Genomic DNA, 6,819 nt, shown 5'->3' with positions numbered 1-6,819 from the left:
TGGAAGATGAATTGACTTCAAAGTCTTTATGAAGGAAGCAAGATACAAAATACTATGTATTATATGTCTTCATTTACATAAAATGTTCAGAACAAATTTACATAAATAGAAATCATATCTATAGTTACCTGGGGATGGGGATGGATGTGAGGATTGGCTTTCAGCAGGTTCAATGGAAATATTTAAATTTCCATTGTGGTTGTGCAACTCTATAAACTTATTTAAGTTGTAAATAACTAAAATTTATTGAATTGTAAATAACTGTGTGTGAATGTTATGTTTAAATCATACCTCAATAAAGCTGTTAAAATACCTGAAAATAAACGTTAAAGAAAATTGGGCAAGAAAGAGACTCAAAGTTATTTCTAAAACTTTATGATATAATGCAATTACAATATGGCTCACTCTCTATGCAAATAAATTATAATATTATTACAAATATTGTAATCTGATAAAATTATTATCAGATAGAGAAATAAGTGTTGCAACATTTAGCTTTATATGGCAAGTACTGACCATTTCTGTGAATAGAAACACTATAAAGACTCAGCCATGAATTTTTCAGTCATTATATTTTGAATATGATATGCTTAAAAGAAGAAAAATGTTGTATTTGGCAATACATTTGCTGAAATAATTACTTTACAGAGTGATCACTTGCCAGAACTCTTAAAAATGTATAGAATGAATGATGCCTACTAGCACATTATCTGTTAACATTTTTACAGAATTATAATATATAATGTTATTTTCAGGAACCAAGCTTCAGAAACAGTTATTACTGTTTTAAGTTACAATCAGCTATAAGAAACACCATACTGTTAAAATAATTTAATGATTCATCATTTGCATCAACATATTCATGATCACTTTTTAGTGATCCAGGTTGTGTATTGTTTTTATAGAGCTGCCCTCACATGCTTCAGCAGCATTAGATGGTAAGCATGACTTGTAGAAAAATTATATGAAGTTTGTAATACCATTGTAATATTTATAATAGTGTGAAATATGATGAACACATAGCATTTATTTCATTTTCCTCCTGAGTACATAGAAAGAACATGTTTCCTAAGTCCAGCTGCATCTAGTTCTGGCCAACAAATTGCAAGAAAAAATTAAAGTAAACTAGCTCTAGGTCTCATTTATAAATATATTCCATAAAGAATCCTGCCCTAGGCCTTTCCTTTCTGGTATAGTCTTGGAGGGGAATGTAAAAGATGGTGGTAATTCCAGATTGAAAGAAACTGTACCCCTTAGTGATTTCATAAAGACCCTCTACCATAACTTCCAGTCTCATTAACTATGTAATGATTAGTATTAAAATTTATTATGTTAAGCCATTGAGATTGACAAGGCAGATTTTCTATTACCTTGTCTGCAGAATTCTAACATATTATTAACTTCAACTCATAATAAAATATTATATTGGAAATGCCTGCATATGGCCGTATTTCTGGTTAATAAGTTTACAATTCTTCTTTAGAACTTTTAAAATGATATTAAAATGTTGTCAAATATTGCATTAATACACATATACATTCAAAATTTATTTTGGAGTGTTGAGCACTAGCTGTGTGCTAGATGTTGTCCTAGATACTTTATATGCATTAATTTGGGTAATCCTATCAGCAATCCAGTGAGGTTGGTGCTATCCTTAACATCATTTTACAAATGAGAAACTTCCATTCTAACATTAGACTATGTTTCTAGTCAGTGGAATGGCTAAGACTCAAGCACAGGTAGTCTGATATGGAAGCATGAGCTCTTAATTACTAGGAAAACCAGAAGGGCCATAAATGCATACATGAAACTAGCTTTAAACATTTCATTATTTTATAATTCAAGTATGTATATGATCATCTTACAGTCCTCTAAATAGATACAGCCATACACATAATTTTTCTAGTATCAATAAAATTAGTAATAGCCCATGGTAGTAAAAATCACATAATTAACATAAGAAAATACTTGAATATCATATGCACAGCTTTTAAGTGTTTTCGAGGTTAACATTTGCACAGTACCACTATAAATAATTACACATTTACAGATCAGTAAATGGAGGCAGGATGAGATGTGGTCACTTGTTGGCACAATAAGTGCAGATCCAGGTGGTGTGACTCCTTAGTCACTATGGAATCCAGCTGGTGTGACTCCATAGTCTACAATATTCTCTCTACCCTGTGTAATTCAGTGCTCCTTGTCATCAAGTAGGAAACACAATTGTGACTAAAATGACAATTATGCAAACAAAACTTTTTGTAAGAGAATTCTGTTTTGTGCAGTAGATAAAAATCTATGCCTACGTTTTACACATCTGTTGTTTATCTTTAAGTCAAAAGGGAAACAACAGGCTTCCCAAAATGGCATTCACAGTTCCTTTATTAATCAAAATAACTATCGTAGGTAAAAATGTCATCTAAAATCCTTAACCAAAAAACAAAGTAACTTTAGTATTTAATTGCTATACACCTTTAAAGTAGTTTTAAATTAGAAACTAAAGTTTCCTTTACTAGCTAACTTGCTGACTATGTAGGAAATTCCTGATGCATGTATCGGACAGCTTGCTACATGTTGCCATTTGAGGACTGACAGGACTTCTGAGTCCCCAAATACATTCTCACTGACTTAACTCAATGTCTAAATGCCGGATCTAATGCTTTAATGTTGACAGTTAAAATTCATGTATGCTTTCTGGAAATGATACCACTATAAGCAATTTTCAGCCACTTATCAATTAAATTATTAATACAGGTACTATATTATTTATAAAAGGAAATAGGATCTTTCCAATATAATGGATAGAACTGACTCTTCCTTTTTTCATGATGTATCTTTTATCTTTCACATATACCAAAATAGATGCCCACAAAACAATAATAGTTGCTTTTGCAGAACTTACATAGAGTAAGTCACTTATAATGAAGCCAGAATATAGCCGAAGCATGTAAGAAAACCATGTAAAGATAGATGAAGCACTTGTAAGAAAGGCAGACTCGGATTAAATACCACAGTAGGCAGCTCTATGGCAGATGAAGAAACAGCAGGAAGAAACTGATTGGAGCCACATATTTCAGAGTAGGGAGTAATACCAAAGGTGAAGATTAAGCTAACTTGAGAAGAGAAATGGGCATAATAATAAACTGTATTTACATTCCAATTTTGTTTAGGAATGATCTTCATGGGGTCATTCTAATGAATTTCAGAAATGTAAACACTACTTGCATCATCAATAATAATACAGAAATTTTAATATAACCTTTAGCAAGTATTCAAAGAACAGGTATATTCAATCAAGCAAAACGTTTTCACTTTCTCCATTAGAATTAACAAAGAAAAGCAACTTCACAGTTCATTTTGTCCGGGTAGTGAAACCTTGAACAGAAAATGGCAGAGTTGATTAAAAAAAAAAAAAAAGAAAAGAAAAGAAAGAAAAGAAAATCATAGGTAAATCTCAGCATTGAGCATAGATTTAGAATTCTGATACAAAGTATTTGCACAAAAAATAAAGCACCTAGCACCCTGGAAATTAGATGCAACTTATTTTAAAAATTTATTAATGAAATAAGCAGCATTTCAGACCAGTGAGGAGAACTGAAGAGTACAAAGATATGGTGCTGGGAAAATTGATTACTTATACATTTACAAAAGAAATTTGGTCCCTTCCTGACATCTTATATGAATTCAATTCCACATTGATTAAAGACTTAAACCACCTAATTGTGGTTGGAAGGTAATTTCTAAACAAGACATAAAATAAGCCCAAAAGCCATAAAGTAGAAGATTTATTTGTTCAACTACCTTAATATTGAAAATAATAAATATGAACATTACAAAGATATGTTTACAATTTCCAACTCTCCTAAAATGAGTATTTTTAAAGTAATTATTTTAAAGTAATAAAAATAACAGATTCAATAAGATAATGGACAAAAACATGATCTGTTATTTCATACAAGAAGCACAATGTTATAAAAATATATGATAAAAATAATTAACTAGAAATTGAGATAAACAAAATAACACGAGATAAACTTTCATCCCCACTCAATTGTTAAAAATGAAAAAAAGATAATTCAAAGTATTAGTGAAATATGATTTTCTTTCACACGTAGCCACGCTTTAAATCAGTAAGCATATGTAGGAATAATGATTTTTTCTTATGAAATATATTTGAAAATGTAAGCATCCAGTAATCTAGGAATTCCAGTCATAGAATATTCATATATAAAATCTCTCTTATCTGATGCAGCAGGTATATACGATTGTTCCTAGCAGCACTGTAACAATAATAAATGTTAACACAACCCAAATCTTCATCAACAATACAATAGGTAAGTAAATTGTTCAAAAACTAAAGGTAATCTCACATAGTAGTGGAAATTAGGGAACTACATACATCTCAAAATATCAATGTGGAGTAACTAAGTGAATCACAAAAAGTCTCTTTACAATATGATTTCATTTACTTATGTATGAAAACCAATGAAAATTATTTTTTATTTTGTATAAATTTATAGGGTAAAAGTGGGAGTTTCTTACATGCAAAGATCGTATGTATGGTTGAGTCAGGTCTTTTAGGGTATCCATCTCCCAAATAATGTACATCGTGCCCATAAAGTAATTTTTTTTATTATTCGTGCCCTCTCACTTTCTTACCCTTTTGAAATCTCTGTTTTCTGTCATTCCATTCTCTGTGTGTATGTGTGGATAAAGGTAATGAAGAACATCAGCTAGGATTTGTGTTAAACTAATAGAAATTTTATATTAACTCAAATAATTTAGAATCTTACTTTTCAATTATAGCCCAGAGATTGTTAATCCAGGAATAGTAGAGAGATTTCACTAAAATTATTTTTTATGCTGGTTCATACTTAACATCGTCATTTATATGCAAGTTCAAAAAATGAATGTTGAAGATCAGCCATCAAAAACACATTCCAGATAGGAATAAGGAGAAGAAGAAGTTAAAAAAATAGAAAAGGGGTTCTCCTAAGAATCCTACCCAATGGTTTTCTCTTAGATCTTTCATCTCAGAAACCACCATTGCCAGCCGGGCCTGGTGGCTCACGTCTGTAATCCCAGCACTTTGGGAGGGCAAGGCTGGTGGATCACCTGAGGTCGGAAGCTGGAGATCAGCCTGGCTAACATGGTGAAACACTGTCTCTACTAAAAATACAAAATTAACTGGGCATGGTGGCACGTGCCTGTAATTCCAGCTACTCAGGAGGCTGAGGCAGGAGAATCACTTGAACCTGGGAGGCAGAGGTTGCAGTGAGCCTGAATCGCACCACTACACTCTAGCCTGGGTTACAGAGTGAGACTCTGTCTCCAAGAAAACAAACAAACAAACAAACAAACAAAAACACAAAGAAACCAACCACCATTGTCTTCAGATGAAGCTAGATGAGTAATTTAGCTGATATGAGTATCTAGTTCATATAAAATCAGGGCTCTGTACTAGGAGTAAAGAGTGGAGGGAAGTGTATGAGGTAAGCAGCCGCCTTCTGCTCATATAGCAAAATGACAAGGGCATGCAAGAGGAAAGCTAATAAAAAAGGATGAGTTCATGTCCTTTGTAGGGACATGGATGCAGTTGGAAACCATCATTCTCAGCAAACTATCGCAAGAACAGAAAACCAAACATCGCATGTTCTCACTCATAGGTGGGAATTGAACAATGAGAACACTTGGACACAGGAAGGGGAACATCACACACTGGGGCCTGTTGTGGGGTTGGGAAGAAGGGGGAGGGATAGCATTAGGAGATATACCTAATGTAAATGACAAGTTAATGGGTGCGGCACACCAACATGGCACATGTATACGTATGCAACAAACCTGCACGTTGTGCACATGTACCCTAGAACTTAAAGTATAATAAAAAAAAAAAAAAGAGGATCTTTGGAGACTGGGAAAAGGGACACTTGGTATTTGGAATGCATATGGTTTTACAAATCCACCGGTATTATTGCATATCTTAAGCTTGGTGGTAGGTACATGGATGCTCATTTTTAGCATGAGTTTTAGCACAAGTTTACCCATGTGCCCCTGGACCTAAAATGAAAGTTTAGCTGAAAAGAACTAAAAACAAAATGAAACACATGAAAAATTTTTCCCAATTAATGTTTCAATTTCAATGTGAGAAATGCAAAACTTTTTTTTTTCCAATGGCTACCAAAAATAGTGCTATACTTCCACTAAGACTTTGACTATGTTCTAGCAACAGAGCCCAAGTATGTAGACCTGACCATGGCAGAGTTATATGGAACAGTTACACTGTCAGGTTCTTAATGTACACTTTGTGTTCCTTATGCAAAAATAATAATAACCTATTTGTCTTTTATTAGCCACAGATAATCTCTTTCTATGTTTAGAAGATAGTAAAGCAGCTTGCTCATCTCAAATTAGCGGAAAATTGTTTTACATATTTTCTTCAAAGAAACAAGAACGAAAACAAACTTAGCTTTAAATTATCTCCCATAAGCTGTCTTCATTTATTCAAAGTGTAGAGAAGGAAATGGCAGTGAGAAAACTAGCATGTATGAAGCACTTAGTATGTGCCAGCCACTGTGTTAGGTACTTAGCATTCAAAGTGGTTCCTTTCAGGGTCGCCACATCTCATACAACAGTGCTCCAGACAAATTATACAATATCACATAGTGTGGATTAAAAGAGTGAGCTTCATAAACCTTATTTTTTTGTGCTAAGAACTCTTAAAATCTACTCTCAGTATTTTTCAAGAATATAATATATTGTTATTAACTATAGTCCCTGTTGTACAATAGATCTCTTGAACTTATTCCTCTTAAAAGAAAC

The 6,819-nt window shown here is 32.9% G+C and overlaps 1 long non-coding RNA gene across 1 annotated transcript in view; it reads left to right on the top strand.

The window, feature by feature from the left end:
• The first annotated feature begins 885 nt into the window (after positions 1-885).
• The window catches only part of LOC126959625 (uncharacterized), a 73,414-nt gene continuing 67,480 nt past the window's right edge, over positions 886-6,819 (top strand). The window contains exon 1 of the long non-coding RNA XR_007727587.1: positions 886-938. This is a non-coding gene — a long non-coding RNA (uncharacterized LOC126959625). The remainder of the gene's footprint in view (positions 939-6,819) is intronic.

This window comes from Macaca thibetana, chromosome 7 (assembly GCF_024542745.1).
Source record: "Macaca thibetana thibetana isolate TM-01 chromosome 7, ASM2454274v1, whole genome shotgun sequence".
Taxonomy (NCBI): domain Eukaryota; kingdom Metazoa; phylum Chordata; class Mammalia; order Primates; family Cercopithecidae; genus Macaca; species Macaca thibetana.
Note: the sequence above shows the minus strand (reverse complement) of the source record. Positions and strands in the feature narration are given on the sequence as shown.